An 18,561-nucleotide genomic window follows, 5' to 3' on the forward strand; every position below is an offset into this window, starting at 1 on the left:
CAGGGTATGTGTTTCCATTTCCGTGTGTCCTCTCTTATTTCTTGGAGCAGAGTTTTATAGTTTTCTTTGTATAGGTCCTTCACATATTTAGTCAAGTTGATTCCAAGATATTTGAGTTTGTGTGGTACTATTGTGAATGGGGTTGTTTTCTTAATGTCCATTTCATCCTTATTACTATTGGTATATAGAAAGGCCATTGATTTTTGTGTGTTAATTTTGTAGCCTGCCACCTTGCTATATGAGTCTATTGTTTCTAGAAGCTTTTTGATAGAGTCTTTAGGGTTTTCTAAGTAGAGTATCATGTCATCTGCAAACAGTGAGAGCTTGACTTCTTCCTTTCCTATCTGGATTCCCTTGATATCCTTTTCTTGCCTAATCGCTATAGCAAGTACTTCCAGTGCTATGTTGAATAGGAGTGGTGAGAGAGGACCAGCTCAGAAACTTCACAGACACAAAACCAGTCTTAAGAGAAAAACTGAAAGACCTAATCTAAGACAAGACTACCCAAAAGACACACCAAATTTTGAAATAAAGATGGCGTTAAATCCCAGGACAATTCTTTCTCTCAACGTCAATGGACTAAATGCACCAGTTAAGAGACACAGAGTGGCTAAATGGATCAAAAAACTCAATCCAACCTTCTGCTGCCTACAAGAAACGCACCTGAATAGTCAGAACAAACATAGACTCAAAATAAAAGGCTGGAGAAAAGTTATCCAAGCAAACAACACCCATAAAAAAGCTGGAGTGGCCATACTAATATCAGATAATGCAAACTTTATACTCAGGAAGGTTGTAAGGGACAAAGACGGACATTTTATATTAATCAAGGGGTACGTAGAGCAGGAAGAATTCACTCTCCTAAACATATATGCACCGAATGAGGGGCCAGCAAAATATTTAGTACAACTGTTGACAAATCTGAAAAATAATATCAACAACAACACAATAATTGTGGGGGACCTTAACACGGCTTTGTCAACACTGGACAGGTCAACCAGACTGAAACCCAACAAGAATATACTAGACCTGAGGAGAGAAATGGAAGAAAGAGGCCTAGTGGATATATATAGGACACTCCATCCCCAGAAACCTGGATACACATTCTTCTCCAATGTACATGGGACATTCTCCAGGATAGACTACATGCTGGCACATAAAACATACCTCCATAAGATCAAGAGGATAGAAATTTTGCAGACTACCTTCGCTGACCACAAGGCTCTGAAATTATTTGTGAACTCCAAAGGGACTCAGAAGAAACACTTTAACACCTGGAAGTTAAACAGCCTCATGCTCAATAACCAGTGGGTCCGAGATGAAATCAAGGAGGAAATCAAAAGGTTCCTGGAAACAAATGACAATAAAGACACAAACTCTCAGAACTTATGGGACACAGCAAAAGCAGTACTGAGAGGAAAATTTATAGCTTTGCAAGCACACATCAGGAAGGAAGAAGGAGCTTACCTGAGTAGCTTAATGACACAGCTAATAGAACTAGAAAATGCTCAACAAAAGGACCCAAGAATAGGAAGACAGAAGGAAATAACAAAGCTGAGAGCAGAAATCAACGAAGTGGAAACTCAAAAAACAATCCGAAAGATCAACGAAAGCAGAAGTTGGTTCTTTGAAAAAATAAACAAGATTGATAGACCACTGGCAAACCTAACAAAGAAAGAGAGAGAGAGAAACTTGATAACTCGTATCAGGAATGAAAAAGGAGAGATCACTACTGATATGACAGAGATTCAAAGGGTAATCAGAAACTACTTTGAAAAACTCTACGCCACTAAAAATGAGAACCTGGAAGAAATGGATAAATTCTTGGACTCTTATAATCTTCCACGGTTGAAGGAAGAGGATGTAGCATATCTAAACACCCCCATCACCATTGATGAAATTAAAACAGTAATCAAATGTCTGCCGAAAAACAAAAGCCCAGGTCCAGATGGATTCACTAATGAATTCTATCAAACTTTCCAAGAGGAACTACTGCCAATCTTGGCAAGACTCTTTCATGAAATTGAACAAACAGAAACACTTCCAAATAGCTTTTATGAAGCCAACATCACCTTGATACCTAAACCAGACAGAGACGCTACCAAAAAAGAAAATTACAGACCAATATCACTGATGAATGCAGATGCAAAGATCCTCAACAAAATCCTGGCAAATAGGATTCAATGCCTCGTTAAGAAGATCATCCACTACGATCAAGTAGGTTTCATCCCAGGAATGCAAGGCTGGTTTAACATCCGTAAATCTATCAACATAATACACAACATCAATAACAAGAAAAATAAAAACCACATGATCATATCAATAGATGCAGAGAAAGCATTTGATAAGGTCCAACACCCATTCTTGATCAAAACTCTCAGCAAGATGGGAATGGAGGGAACCTTTCTCAATATAGTGAAGGCCATCTACCACAAGCCAGTGGCAAATATTATCCTCAATGGAGAAAAACTGAAAGCCTTCCCTCTAAATTCTGGCACAAGACAAGGCTGTCCTCTCTCACCACTCCTAAAATTTGCTTTTTAAAAAAAATTACAAGTCTTTCACAGTTAGATTTAAGGTACATTGTGACAGTGAATTAGGGCAATTCCCACCACCAGTGTTGACCTCCCTCCACCACTGATCCCAGCATGCATCCCATACCTCAACTCTTAGCCCCTGGACTACTAGTGTAACAAGTCCCTTTTTTGTATAGCTTATTATATTTTGGGTCTCTTGACTCTGTTGTTGTTGACTTTGGGTCGGATATTTGGGTCTGATCATTTTTTATTTCCACTCAGTGCTCATGAGACTGTTTTGCCCCTGATACCATTTACTTTTTTTCCTCTCAATTTGTAGGAAGAGATAGAAATACGATGCAGAACAAGATGATTCAGGTTCTATGGTTCTGTTAAAAACAAAACAACAACAAAAAGAAAGAAAGAAAGGCAGAAGCCCCTGTCTAGAAGCAATATAAATTTAAAAGAAGAAAAAGAAAAAAAGGAAGGCTGGTGTGGCAAGTTTTTTTTTTTTTTTTTGGCATAGGCACAGTAAGTGTTGGGGAAATTAGAAAAAAAATTCCCTTGACCTAAGAGGTACAGGGTTTCTCCACCCTTGAAACATACTGTCATGAGACCAACTACAGACTCTGGACATGTTCATTGTTGAACCCCAAGGTATTTCTTTATGGTGCCAGGAAATGTTCTGCTCAGTCGTGGTTGTCAAAGTCAGTCCTCTGTTTAGAGATTTTGGCTTTTGCACAGATCCTAGGACAAAGTCTAGGATAGAGTCTTTCTTATGGTTCTAAAAGTTCTGCTCAGTCACAGTTGTTGTAGTCAGTCTTCTGTAATTAGTGATGTTGGGTTTTACACAGATCAAAGGATGGGGTGTCTTCTGACTTCACTCCCCATTAGGTGATGAGAGAGGGCAACCTGCCCTTAGATCAAGTTGTTGCTGTTTCCTCATTGACAGGATGTTGTATGGTTGGCTATTTTTTCTTTTCCTTTTTCTTTTTGTTTTTTTGTTTGTTTGTTTGTTTATTATTATTATTATTTATTTATTTATTTTTGGTCAGACCTGGCAGCACTCAGGTTACTCCTGACTCTGTGTTCAAAAATCGCTTCTGGCAGGCTCAAGGGACCATAAAATTATATGTTTTTAGATTTATTTATATAGATGCAGATCTAGAAGGAAAGCACACTCATCAGAATGGTGGTTTCTGAAGAAGAGAGATGGACTGAGATGGAGGTTAAGGCTCTACTGGTAGTCTTTTAATTTCTAAAAAAGATATTTGTATCTTGTTTGGGAATTAAAAATCTCTAATTCAGTGGAGTCCCCAAAAGATAGCACAATGGGTAGGGCATTTGCCTCATATGTGGTAGACCCAGTTTTAATCCTTAGTACTCTATATGGTCCCTCAGTCCTGCCAGATATAATTCCTTAGCACCAGAGTCAGGAGTTACCCTGAGCGCACCTGAGTGTGACCTCAAAACTAAAAGAAAAAAACAGTTTCTGAGAGATAATTGCTCAGTGTTGTAAGCAGCTAGATTCCAAGTATGGGAAAGAGCATTTGCTGCCTGGTGGGATGGAAGAAATGTCAGGAGGGAGAAAGGCCTTCGTGGAAAGGTGTCACATATGTGGCTTTGTGAACAGATATGGCTGAATATGAAGGTGGTGCAGGAAGAGGGAAAGAGCTGGATGGAATGTACAGGAAGCTAAGAGAAGGCTTGCTGGGTATATGAAGAGCAGACAAGCCAGGGAGTAAAATCTGAGTAGTGCCTAGTCCTGTGTGGAACGGGGTTTTGGAGCCAGTGGAGTCAGTGGATTCTTAGCCATAAGAAAGTAGATGGGAGTGGCCCCTAGGGCTGTAACCAGACAGGAAATAGGCCAAAGACTGCTAGCAGGAGGCACAGGAGGTGGGGGGCTGAGAGTGTAGAACTTGAAACTGGAAGTGTGGACTTTACCTTTAGCAGATCAAACAACTGGAACCTGCACCCGCTCCCCAGGTTCTTAGAGAGGCCCTTATCTCCAGCCTCAAAAGCTTCAGGGCTAGAAGCTCTGAAGAATGACAAGCTCTTTATGCTGACACTCACAAGGAAAGCCTTAGTTTCCTTGAAAAATTCTTTATTAATTTGAACACCACAGCTCTCTGTGAACACTAAGAAGAGATTATAATATTCCAGTGGGACTTCCTTTGCTTAACATGAAAATAAACCTGACAGAAGGATTACAAAACTAAACACAGAATATTACAAGAAACACTAATTACCTCCCATTCTTTCTTCTCACTCACTAAAACAACTATTTAGACAAACAAAGAAGTCTAGAGAAGGAGGGAGCAGAAGTGAAGGGTGCAGGGCTCTGCTAATCCCCTCCGCTTTGATAAATCTGAAATAGGATCCTTTGACATGTGAGAAGCGGGAAGCATCTTTCCAGGAGTGTTGTGCATTGGGTTACCTCAGGTAACTGATTTACCTTTGGAATCAAACAGCTTTGGACTAAACATATAATTTCTCCTCTGTGAAGCCGCCCTGGAATCCCCCTCTCTCCTTCTCTGGTTGGGATAATTACCTTTTATCTGGGCCTTAAACCCCCTGCTCCCTACATACCTGGGAAGAGAGGTTGGAAGCTCTCAGAAAAGCACATTCGATGCCCATGACTAGCTCGTGCCTGTGCTTAGAAGAGTATTCTGAATGAAAAATTAGGTTTGGGGAATTAGAGGGACAGACAGAGGAGAGAAAGAATGGGTAGTCAGGGAGGATAGTCTATTTCTTAGAACCATCTTCTGGGTTTTTTGTTTGTTAGAACCCTGTCTTCCGGGTTCACCCTATTTTTTCATGTTTTTTCCCCAATTTTTAGTTAGGCATTGTGCTTTACAATATTATTGATAAAAGGTTTAAGCAACGCAAATAAAAGGCCAAATCTACACATGCCACCAGTGTCAGCATTCCCCCACCAACAATTATTTCTACAAAAGTTTCTGGATCCAAGATTTATAACTTTAATGCAATAACTAATTGTTATCCATTCATCATGCCTTCTTTTCTATCCTTCTCTTGTGCCTCTTTTGGAGGATTGTTAGGATACACAATTCATTCCTAAAGTGCTAGATATCCTGAGAAAACTGCAGAAAATGAATGAGAAGCAGTTTCTTAAACAATCTGAGCATATGCCCAGACAGAGGTCATGTATGTAAATATTGATGTATTATTAGGTTCAACATAAATTTGTTTCTATGGTGTCATGACATTGATTGGAGGGAGTAATGCTATTCAATTCTGAGAATTGAGTAGGGTAGTCTGAGGTTGAGAAGTGGTACTTCCCAATGGGGAATTTTATCATGGACCAAAATCCAAAATTAAGTAAAATAAAATAAAATTACAGATGGGTAGTAATACCACAAATGCTATTATTTAATCAACTTTATTATTAATATTTTGGTTTTGTTTTTGGACCACACCTGGTGGTGCTCAGGGGTTTACTCAGGCTCTTCACTCCTGGCAGTGCTTTGTATGCTGAGGATCAAACTCAAATTGGCCTCATACAAAGAAAGTATCAGAGCCACTGTGCTATCTCACAGGCCTCTGATATTACTTTTTAAAAGTAAAACTTATTGGGGCCGGGCAGTGGCGCTAAAGGTAAGGTGCCTGCCTTGCCTGCGCTAGCCTTGGACGGACTGCGGTTCGATCCCCAGGTGTCCCATATGGTCCCCCAAGCCAGGAGCAACTTCTGAGCACATAGCCAGGAGAAACCCCTGAGCATTACCGGGTGTGGCCCAAAAACCAAAAAAAAAAAAAAAAAAAAAGAAAGTAAAACTTATTTTTGAATAACATTAGATTTATAGAAAATTTGGAAATATAGTAGGAAAAAGTATGTATACCTTCACCTATTTCCTTAATTGTTAACTATATAATATATAGTTATATATGTAGTTATATATAATATATAATATGTACATATATAATATATAAGTACATAATGAGTATGATAATTGTAGGGTTCTGACTCCAGGTTCCCTGGTGAGGCCTATGCAAGGGTGGGTAAGGGTCTTTTCCAGACCATGGCCTAGAGGCTGGACTCAGGAAAGAGAGGGAAGTTGTGAGCCACAGGCCACTCACAGGGAAGCATTGTCAGAGCAATGGACTTCATTTATTGAAGGTAGAGACAAAGCTTTTAAGGGTAAACATCAGGCAAGAAACAGAATGTGGGTAATACAGTTTAGACATTACAGCAACAAGATGGTATGCAGAGACAACAGTCACAAGGTACATAGCATCATTGGTTTGGATGGTATGCAAAGATAGGGATTACAATGTCCATGGCATCATTAAATCAGGAAGCATGTAAAGATAGGGTAGCAATGCTTATGGCATCATTAAATCAGGAAGTATGTAAAGATAGCTGCTGCAATGCTTATGGCACTATTAGCCTAGACAGGTTGTTTGACCTGTATGACTTTTTCCTGCACTCTTAACAGCAGGGAAACAAGTCTCTAAGCAAAAACTTTCTTTATATATATATTCAAGACCAGCTTGCAGAAATCTCCTTATTTCCAGGCCTCTATCCCCACAGATAGGTTTGTCACAATGGATGAACCATTATTATTATTATTATTATTATTATTATTATTATTATTATTATTATTATTATAAGATTCATGTGGGGAGGTGCTTTGGGTCATACACAAATCACAGGGTCTGTGCTCAGGAGTGAACTCTATTGGTGCTCAGTGTACCATATGCAGTGTCAGGTATTCCAACCAGAGCCAGTGGGATGCAGGGCAAGTGCTTTAATCTCCACACAATCTGGTCCCTGAGTTGGTATTTTATTCATAATTTCATAGCTTCACTCCAGTATATTTTTTTCTGTCCCAGAATGTCATCTAGGATCCTACATTTGCAGTTAGTCATAATGTTTCTAGACTTTTCTAGAGTGACTGTTTCTCAGACCTTTCTTGCACTGTGGTCATGACAGTTGTAAAATATACTGGCCAGATCTTTTGGAAAATGTTTCTCGGTTTGAAGAGTAAGCCCTGAGAAATGTCTTTGCCTTTGTTCAGAATAGTGCCAGTTAAGCAAGAAAATAAAGGAGCCTTGGTTATGTGTGTTTTGGACAAACATCATTTGAAACCTGAACCAGCCTGAAGTTATGGAGGACTTTGGCACAAAGGACCCATATCAGAAGCCAGAAAAAATATTGAAATGTGTGGTTTTATTCTAGTACTAAAGGCTTCCTGAGAGGAGAGGTGCTGGACCCCCTGGGAGGAAAGACTACAGCACTGCAACAAGGGCCAGGTGAAGAATTCAAGAGATGCTCATTAACCTTTTTTAATTTTCCCTTGGCAACCACCTGAGCAAAGGATGTAGGGGACAGTGTGAAAAAAGTGTATATAAATTAACTTGGATAAAGGAAGAGTGCATTTGTACTGCCAAGCTCATCTGTTGAAAGTACATGGTGCCCATGCGCATGCCACCCACATTTCCCCTCTTGAGATGTGAATTTTTGTACTTTAACATTGGTATGTGCACTGATCTACTCCACTCTGAAGAAGAAGTGTTCTCTCTTATCACTTTGAGCACACATCTTATCTAACTTCTCCTTACCACTTTTTTTTTAATTTCCCAATAAACTTGTTATACTTCACTGTTTGTCTTCTGGAATTCTTTTCTGTGAGGGTAAGGGAACTGATCCAAAATCTGAATAAGGTATAAGGCCTTTTCTGATTTTGTTTGTTTGTTTGTTTGTTTGTTTTTTGGCCATATACCAGTGATGCTCAAGGGTTACTCCTGGCTCTCTACTCAGAAATAGCTTCTGGCTTGAAGGACTATATGGGATACCGAGGATCAAACCCACATATATCCTGGGTCAAATGTGTGCAAGGAAATGTCCTACCACTATGCTACCACTCTGGCACCAATTGTTCTTTTCTGAAAAGAACAATTTCTTGCTCCAGCCTGAGTATTCTGCATTCTGAGAAATTGAGTGGTTGATATCCCATGCATTGCAGAACCAGCGAACTTCAGGCCCAGCTTACAGGTGTCTGTGGGGCTGGTGGGGCATAAACCCTATGCAGTACAGGGATTCATATCAAAATTTTTTTTCAGTATTTAATCTCCTTGGTGATTTATCCTGAAGAGAGACAGATGGACAGAGACAATACAGTCAATTTCCTTCTGGAAGATGCTACCTCTCTCCTTTCCACTTTGCATAAGCCACCCAGAGAGACTTCATTGGCTACAATGCATATTGTGAATCAATAAATGCATAGCTTGAACACTAATGAGGCTAATAAAAAGAAAGAAAAAAATTGCATTAGTCATGTTATGATGTAATTAATATCTAGATTTTTGTGCTATAAAAAGTATGATACATGATCTGATTTCATTTAGACATTCAAGCATCTTATATTAAGGGACACTATTTGCATGTAGGTATATGCAAAAAGACTTGAAAAGATACCAAATTTCCTTTAAAACTGCATAAGGCTTGAAAGTGGAGAAAAGAATTATTTTTTTTCTAATTCTATTTTATTTTTTAAATTAATACCTTTAAGCACCATGGTTACAAGCATGTTTGTAGTTGGATTTCAGCTATAAAAAAAGGGCATCTCCCCCCCACCCACACTTCCCCAGTGCAATATTCCCACCATCAATGCCTCCATTTCCTCCTGCCTCACACCTGCCATATTCGAGACAGGCATTCTATTTCAATCACTACCATGGTCATGATAGTTGTCCTTATAGTGTACTTATTTCTTTAACTGCACTCACTAATCTTTGTGCTAAGCTCTGTATCATGAACTGCTCCTTCCAACTCTATTTTCTATTGTCTCTGTGTATTATTACAATAATGTATTTCATTTTTCTTAATTCCCACAGATGAGTGAGACTATTTTGTGTCTTTCTCTTTCTGACTATTTTACTCAGCATAATAGTTTCCATGTCCATTCACATATAGGAAAATTTCATGACTACAATTTTTCCTAAGAACTGCATAGTATTCCATTGTGTATATGTACGACAGTTTCTTTAGCCACTCATCTGTTGAGTTTTTACAGATTCTGACTATTGTAAATAGCACTGCAATGAATTTAGGTGTGCAGAAGACATTTTTATATTGTGTTTGAGTTCCTATGGTATAGCCTTATGAGAGGTATGGCTGGATCATATAGGAGCTCAATTTCCAGTGTTTTGAGAAATCTCCATATTGATTTCCATAAAGGCTGGTCTAGATGGCATTCCCATTAGCAGAGAATGAGAGTTCCTTTCTCCCATGTTCCCACCAGCAATGATTGTACTTATTCTTTATGATGTGTGCCAGTCTCTGTTGTGTGAGATGGTACTGCACTGTTGTTTTTATTTGCATATCCCTGATGATTATTTATATGGAGCATTTTTTTCATGTATCTTTTGGCCATTTGTATTTCTTTTTTAAGGAATTATCTGTTAATTTCTTCTCCCCATTTTTGGATGGGGTTAGATTTTTTCTTGTTTAGTTCTGTTAGTACCTTGTATATTTTAGATATTAACCTTTTATCTAATAGGTATTGGGTGAATAGTTTCTCCCATTCAGTGGGTGGCCTTTGTATCCTAGTCACTTTTTCCTTTGAGGTGAAGAAGCTTCTCAGTCTAATATAGTCTTATCTGTTTATCTTCACTTCGACTTGTTTGGGCAGTGCTGTTTCTTCCTTGAAGATGCCTTTAGTCTTAATGTCATGGAGTGTTTTACCTACGTGTTCTTCTATAAACCTTATGGTTCTGGGTCTGATACCAAAAGGTCTTTAATTCATTTGAATTTGACCTTTGTCATGGTGTTAGACATTTTCTTTCTTTTTTTTTTTTTTTTTGCAAATTTGCTTTTTAGATATTTGCGTTTTTTGACCAGTTGTTCCAGCACCACTTGTTGAAGATACTTTCTTTGTTCGTTTCACATTTCGTGCCCTTTATCAAAGATTAATTGATTGTATGTCTGGGAAACATTCTTTGAATACTCAAATCTATTGCACTGATCTGTAGGTCTGTCTTTATTCCAAAACCATGCTGTTTTAATGACTATTGCTTTGTAATACAATTTAAATTTTGGGAAAGTGATGCCTCCTATCTTTTTTCTTGGTGTTTCTTTAGATATTTGTGGGCGTTTATTGTTCCACATGAATTTCAGGAGTGTTTTATCTACTTCTTTGAAGAATGTCATGAGTATCTTTAGAAGAACTATATTAAATCTATATAATGCTTTGTGGAGTACAGTATTGCCATTTTAATGATGTTAATCCTCCCAATTCATGAACAGGATATGTGTGTCCATTGCTTTGTGTCCTCTTTTATTTATTGAAGCAGGATTTTGTACTTTCTTTGTATAGATCTTTCACCTCTTTAGTGAAGTTGACTCCAAAATATTTGAGTTTTGGTGGCACTAATGTGAATGGGATTTTTATGTTTATTTCTTCTCTATTGTTATTGGTATATAAGAAGGTCATTGATTATTTTTAAATAATTTTATTGTGATGAAAGTGAATTATGAATCTTTTGCAAGAATATTTAAGATTACTCCCAAATAACACCAGCAATATAATATGACACCATTCCCTTTTGCAAATGCATACTAAAAAGGGGGAAATTTCATGTATAGAAAGGAGCTATTATCTACTAGGGATAAAATCACACATTTTATAATACAGGGGTGCCTTTCACCCTGAACATGCATCATGTGGACCTTAACTTAAACTCCATGTGATTGGACAGTGACCATACAACCCCTAACCACAGATCCCAGACATAGAACTGACACAGTTCCCTGCAACAGCACAAGGAACCAAACTCATGGGAAATTTCTAATACTGCTCTGGCATCAACTTGTGCCAGTTTTTTTTTTTTTTTTTTTTTTTGGTTTTTGGGCCACACCCGGTAATGCTCAGGGGTTACTCCTGGCTTTTGCACTCAGAAGTTGCTCCTGGCTTGGGGGACCATATGGGACGCTGGTGGATTGAACCACGATCCGTCCTAGGCTAGTGCTGGCAAGGCAGACACCTTACTTCTAGCACCACCACACTGGCCCCAACTTGTGCTAGTTTTGATATGAAATCCTGACAATGAGGAAACAGCAACAACTTGATCTAAAAGCAGGTTGTCCTATCTCATCACCTAATGGTAAGATGAGACTAGAAGACATATAGCCCTTTTATCTGTGCATAAACCAAGATCTCTTACTACAGAAGACTGACTTTGACAGAAGGCCATTGATTTTTGTGTGTTAATTTTATAACCTGTCACTTTGCTATGTGAATTTATTGTTTCTAGAAGCTTTATGATAGAGTCTTTAGGGTTTTTTAAATATAGTAGCATGTCATCTACAAACAGTGAGAGGTTGACTTCTTCCTTTTCTATCTGAATGCCTTTGATATCTTTTTCTTGCCTCATTGTTATGGCAAGTATTTCCAGTACTATGTTGAATAGGAGTGATGAGAGAGTGCAGCCTTGTTTTGTACCATATTTTAGATAAAAGGCTTTTAGTTTATTCCCATTGAGAACAATATTTTCCATTGGCTTGTGGTATAGTCTTGACTATATTTAGTAAATTTCCTTCCATTCACATCTTGTTGAGAGTTTTTTTTATCATGAACAGGTGTTGGACCTTATCCAATGCTTTCTCTATATCTATTGGTATGATCATATGGTTCTTATTTTTCCTTTTGTTGATATGGTGCATTATATTGATTAATTTACATATGTTAAACCATCCTTGCATTCCTGGAATGAAATCTACTAGGTCGTGGTGTATGACCTTCTCGATGAGGCATTGGTTCCTATTTGCCAGGATTTTGTTAAAAATCTTTGCATCTGTGTTCATCAGGGGTATTAGTCTTTAATTTTTTTTTCAGCATCTTTGACTGGTTTTGGTATTAAGTTGATGGTAGCATCATAAAAACCATTTGGGAATGTTTCTGTTTCTTAAATTTTCTGAAAGAGCCTGAAAAATATTGGTAGTAGTTCCTCTTGAAAGGTTTGAAAGAATTAGTTAGTGAATCCATCTGGGCTTGGGCTTTTGTTTTTGGGAAGACTTTTGATTACAAATTTAATTTCCTCAATATTGATTTGTCTGTTTAGATATGCTAGATCCTTTTGATTCACCCATGTAAGATGATAAAAGTCCAAGAATTGATCCATATTTTCCAGGTTCTTATGTTTCATGGCATAGAGTTTTTCAAAGTAGTCTCTGATCACCCTTTGAATACCTGTAGTATCATTTGTGATCTACCCTTTTTTATTTATTTATTTATTTATTTATTTATTTATTTATTTATTTATTTATTTACTTACTTATTTTGGTTTTTCAGCCACAACCAGTGACTCTCAGAGGTTACTTCTGGCTATGCACTCAGAAATCGTTCCTGGCTTGTGGCACCATGCTGGACACTGGGGATCTAACTGTGGTCTGTCCTAGACTAGGGCTCCCAAGCCTTATGTTTTGTGCTGCCGCTCCTGCCATCCCCTTTTTATTTCTAATCTGGTTTACTAAGTTTCTCTCTCTCCACCCTCCTTTCTTGTTAGTTTTGCTAGTAATTTATCAATCTTGTTTATTTTTTCAAAGAACCAACTTTTGCTTTCTTTGATCTTTCACATTATTTTTTTGTTTGATTTCAATTTCATTAATTTCTGCTCTAAGCTTTTTATTTCCTTCTGCCTACCCATTTTTGGTTCCTTTTGTTAATCATTTTCTACTTTTATAAGCTGTGTCATTAAGTTTTTTATGTAGGCACCTTCTTCTTTTCTGATGTGTGCTTGCAAAATTATAAATTTTTCTCTTAGTACCACTTTTGCTGTGTCCCACAAATAATGATAATTTGCGTCTTCATTTGCATTTGTTTTCAAGAATCTTTTTATTTACTCTTTGATTTCATTCCTGACTCACTGGTTTTTCAGTAATGAGTTGTTTAATTTCTAGGTGTCAAAGTTTTTCTTCTGTGTCCCTTCTAATTTTAGTGCATTATGATCTGAGAAGGTAGTCTGTACAATTTCTATTCTCTTGATTTTTTAGAGGTTTGTTTTATAAGCCAGCACGTGGTCTATCCTAGAGGGTGACCCATGTGCATTGGAGAAGACTGTGTATCTAGTTTTCTGGGAAGATTGCCCATGGGCAACAAATAGGATTTAATAGGAAAAGAATAAAACAATTTAGGTTCTTTTAAATGTAGAGAGACCATAAGCAACAACAGAATATGAACTTATCACAACTTTATATTTTAAGTGTTTCTGTTGATTGATTTTGTGAAATATTCCAGCCTCTGATCTTCTTATACCTATTAAATTTTTATATGCCTATTAATTTTCCTTAATATTTTTCAATTTAAATAACTCATATGTTGGAACCAAGGTGGAGAAACCATTTGAACAAATGTCCAGACTGTAAGGTTACTGGGATTGTCCAATACTCACAAATAATGAGCATGAAAAATATTTTTTATTCCTTTATGTATTCTGCTTATTTATTTATTTTTATTTTTAATTTCTTTTTTCAAGATAAAAATTATTTTTTTATTTTTAATATATTTTTTATCTTTATTTAAACACCGTGATTACAAACATGATTATAGTTGTATGATTACAGTCATGTAAAGAACACCCCCCTTCACCGGTGCAACATTCCCACCACCAATTTCCCAGATCTCCCTCCTCCCCACCCCCCTACACCTGTACTCGAGACAGGCTTTCTACTTCCCTCATTCATTCACATTGTTATGATAGTTTTCAGTGTAGTCATCTCTGCAACTGCACTCATCACTCTATGTGATGAGCTGCATGTCCTGAGCTGCACCAAGAGACACAACTATGCTCAGAGCTTACTCTTGACTCTTTGCTCAAAGGGCCCTTTTGATTGTTCCAGAGAACTGAGAGAGGTTGCATGCAAAGCAAGTGGCTTTCCCACTACTATCTCTTAGGTCCACTCCTTTGGGTATTTTTCTTTCAGTGAAGTCATAGTTTTCTGTTCAAAGACCTTTTAATTTTTTTGGTTAAATTTGTTTCAAACTATATAAATTTTGGATAGATTTGTAAATAGGGCTGTATTCATGATTCTCTCTTTGTGAATTTGTTGTTACATGCTTTCTATTAATTTGGGAATTTGTTGCATGAATTAGGGCACACCAATGTTACATGGACTTTTTCCTGACTTTTGCCCAGGGGTAACTCCTAGTGGTACTTGGGGACCATATATTTTGCTAGGGGTTGAGCTAAAGTCAGCACCTTACAAGGCAAATAAGTGCCTTAACTCCATTTTTTAAAAAAATATAAGTCAGTTTCACTAGTATAAGGTGATAGTTCATTGTTACTTTTATTTGCATTTTCCTGGTTTTCATTGATGATGAAGCCTTTTTCATATGGCTATTGACTACCTGCATGTCTTCTTTGGAGAAAAATTTGCTCAGTTTTCTAATTTGAGTTGGTTTATAATTTTATGTTATTATAACCCACAGAGATGCCTGGTATTTTAATATTCATAAGTTTATTCTGACCCTCTGTGTGTCCCAACATTTGACCTATCCTTGAAAATGTGCTGTTAGTTTTGAGGTAGAATGCTCTGAAGGAATTAGATAAATTTAATCCCTCCTAATTAATCATTAAGGCAATTGTCTTCCTATTTATTTTCTGCCTAGTTGACTTATCAATTGCTAAAAAGAGATTATTAAAGTTCCCAACTCCTATTGTGTTTCTATTAAATGTCTCTGAGTTTGCCAATATTTCTTATATATTTGTTATTTTGGCATTTCTATGTTTGTTAAATTATTCTTTCTGGTGTGGTTATTTATTTATGGTTATATAACATTCATATTTGTTTTTATGTTTAGACTGAAAGTCAATTTTTCCAATATGAATATAGTAATTTTAGCTTTAATTTTTTTCTATTTCCTTGAAGCACCATTTTTAATCCTTTCACTTTAGGTTCATGTGCCTTTAAAACTTGGTTGAGTCCCTTGTAAGCAGTATATAGATTTAATTTATTTCTTAAATCCATTCTTCTAGTCTGCTCCTTTTCATTGGTGATTCAATTCATTTATATTTAGGGTGAATATTGTTATATCAGGGCCTGATATTGACTTTTTATCTTCTGGTTTTTATTTTTGTTGTTGTTGTCGATTTTGTTTTTTGTCTCTATTTTCTTATTTAATTTTTTGAAGACTTTCCCTTTATTATTTAGTTAGGGAAGCTTGCAGTATTTCTTATATGGGATGTTTAGCATTGGCAAACCCCTTCGTATTTTGTTTTTCTGGGAAAGATTTTCTTTTTGTATTATAGAGAAGAGTCTTCCTGGAATACTTCTCTTGAATGGCAGTTTTAATCTTTAAGCATTTTGAATAATTCTATTCTTTTCTGGCCCATAGACTTTCTGCTGAGAGATATGACAAAAGATTGATAGAAATACCTTTACAAAAGTTACCTGTTTTTATACTGCATATCTGCCTTCAATATTCCTGTCTTGAACCCTTGATAGTTATATATCTTTTTTGGGAGGCCACACCCATTTGATGCTCAGAAGTTACTCCTGGCTAAATGCTCAGAAATTGCCCCTGGTTTGGGGGGACCATCTGGGATGCCGGGGGATAGAACCACAGTCCTTCCTTGGCTAGCGCTTGCAAGGCAGACACCTTACCTCTAGCGCCACCTCACTGGCCCCTAAATATCTTGATGTAGATCATTGTACATATAGAAAACCAGAATTATGTTAATTTTATGGATGTTGTACATCCAATTCCTTCTACAGATTTGTCAAATTTTTATTTATTACTTCTTTGAATAACTTTTCAGCTTCTTCTCTTCTTATTTTGGGATATTCAATTATCCTTTTATTGCTTTTCATAAAGGATTCAGTTAATTATTATTTTACCACTTAAAAAATCTTGTTTCTTCTTTCACCTCTCATTCATTGAGTTCTTCACATCCCACATCTATTATTTTCTTATATAACATTTCTGCCTTCTGCTCATTTATGTTTTGCCTAGTCTTATCTATTTTTCCCCAGAGTTTTATCCCTTTGATTAGGTTTTATAAATTTTCTTGTATCATTTTGACTTGCTTCTTCAATATTTTTTAGTTTCTCTATTACAGTAAATTTAACTTTATATGAGAGGAAGGTAAGATATCCCATGTCTTTGAGACTGGATTATTGAGAATTATTTTCTTCTGGTGATGTCACATTCCCTTTAGCTATTATATTGCCATATATTATATGCTCCCTGCCAATTTTACTACATTAAAATTTACAATTCAACAAGAAATCTGGATAAAGAACTGAAAGTGGCATTTTTCTAGCAGTGACACTGTGACTTTATTTGGTCCATTTGATTCATGCTCACTTCTATATATACCTGGGCTAGAATTAGCATTTTTACTGAGTAAACAAGGTGAGGTAGGGCCAGTGGTTTAGGGAACCTACCTGGGGGTGGGGGGGAGGATGTCCCTCTTTATGGCACAGCTGATATTCCTTCTCTCTGTGTCAACTTATCTGAGGCTAGATAGTTTGTTCACTTAGTGCATACCATCAGGCCAGAATAAGACTTAACAGGTAGTAGAGAAACATGTAATCCAAATTGCTTTCTATTTTATCCTTTCAGTAGTTCTGGTTGTTATGGACCACCCCAGCACAATGGGCTTTATTTTTGCTAAAGGTAAATAAGTGTGTCTATGTTAACTGGTTAAGCCTTATCTCTCTGGCTGAGCTGGCTGCTCTGCTGTCTGTGTCCCACAGTCTCTCCATTCACCTTCTTTTCAACATTATGTGTATCTCTTTAGTGTCTCCAGTGTTGAAGTTTTTGTTAGTCTCTGAAGTTCTTTATTTAACCCCAAGCTTGGAGAGTCTCTCAGTAGTATATCCTTCTAGTTAATTATTAGCTAATCTTCTTGGGAACAAAACAAATAATTTTCTCTTTTGCCATCTTGGTGACTTCATCCAAATTTCTTATAAAGACACCAGTCAGATAGGATTTGGGTCCAATCTAAGACAATCTTTAACTTCATCACCTCTTTAAAGACTCATTTATAAGAACTTCTTGGAAGCACCAGGAATTAGGACTTCAAATATGGACTTGGAAGATATAACTCAATTATTATAAAAAGTACTGCAGCATTTTATAGACATATTTATGATCTATCATTAACATGTATCAGACATATGTCTTCAATATATATTTAAGATAAAACTCAAAAATTATACAGCTAGAAACTCTACAATGGAAGATATTGTTAATCAATAATTCCATGTATTTAAAATATAGTATAAAATCAATATCATCAAATATATTCAAGAAGAATTTTTGCTTTGAATGGGAATTTGCTTAATGATTGCTCAAGCCCAATTCAATTCAACCTTTTTTATATTACCTAGTCCTCATATACAAGACAGAGACATAACATAGAATTGAAATCAATCATTCATAAAATTATTAGGAAGTAAAAAGAGTCCTCTGAAAATTTGAAGAGGACTGAGATAAATCTTAGGGGATCACCCAGATGAGTGGTAACAATGCAAACAATTGAGTTGATGAAATAAGATTTCTTTAATTTTTGTCAAAAAAATCAAATTAGGGACATGTGAAGGTTGCACAAATGTGTAGGTTATACGTATAAAAGGAGACTGCTTACAGAAATTTTATGTCTTTGTTCTTGAGTAATTTAGAATATATTCATGACTGGGATCTTTTCCTCTTCCTTCTTCATGACTGGTTAACACAATTCTCTGAGGCATGCCCCTTTTGACTATATGAAGAGGTACGGCCTTGCTTGTTCCTATTTAGAGCCATAGAGTAAATAGGAAAGAAATATCAACTGTCCATCACACTTTATTTGTTAAAAATCAGTTCTTTGAAAGGAATATCGGAACTCTTGGGATACAGTCTTCAGTGACCAGAGCTGCTTTATTATACAATCTACACTGATTTCCCACCAAGCTATTTTTTTTATTGAACTGGTTACTCAGTCATACTAAACATGAAATAAAGTGAAATAAATAATTATATAAAACTCAGAGTGCACTGGGTCTTTTCACTGTCAAGCTGGCTCAAATGTTTTGAAAGTT

The sequence above is a fragment of the Suncus etruscus genome, chromosome 6, assembly GCF_024139225.1.
Source record: "Suncus etruscus isolate mSunEtr1 chromosome 6, mSunEtr1.pri.cur, whole genome shotgun sequence".
In the NCBI taxonomy this organism is placed as follows: domain Eukaryota; kingdom Metazoa; phylum Chordata; class Mammalia; order Eulipotyphla; family Soricidae; genus Suncus; species Suncus etruscus.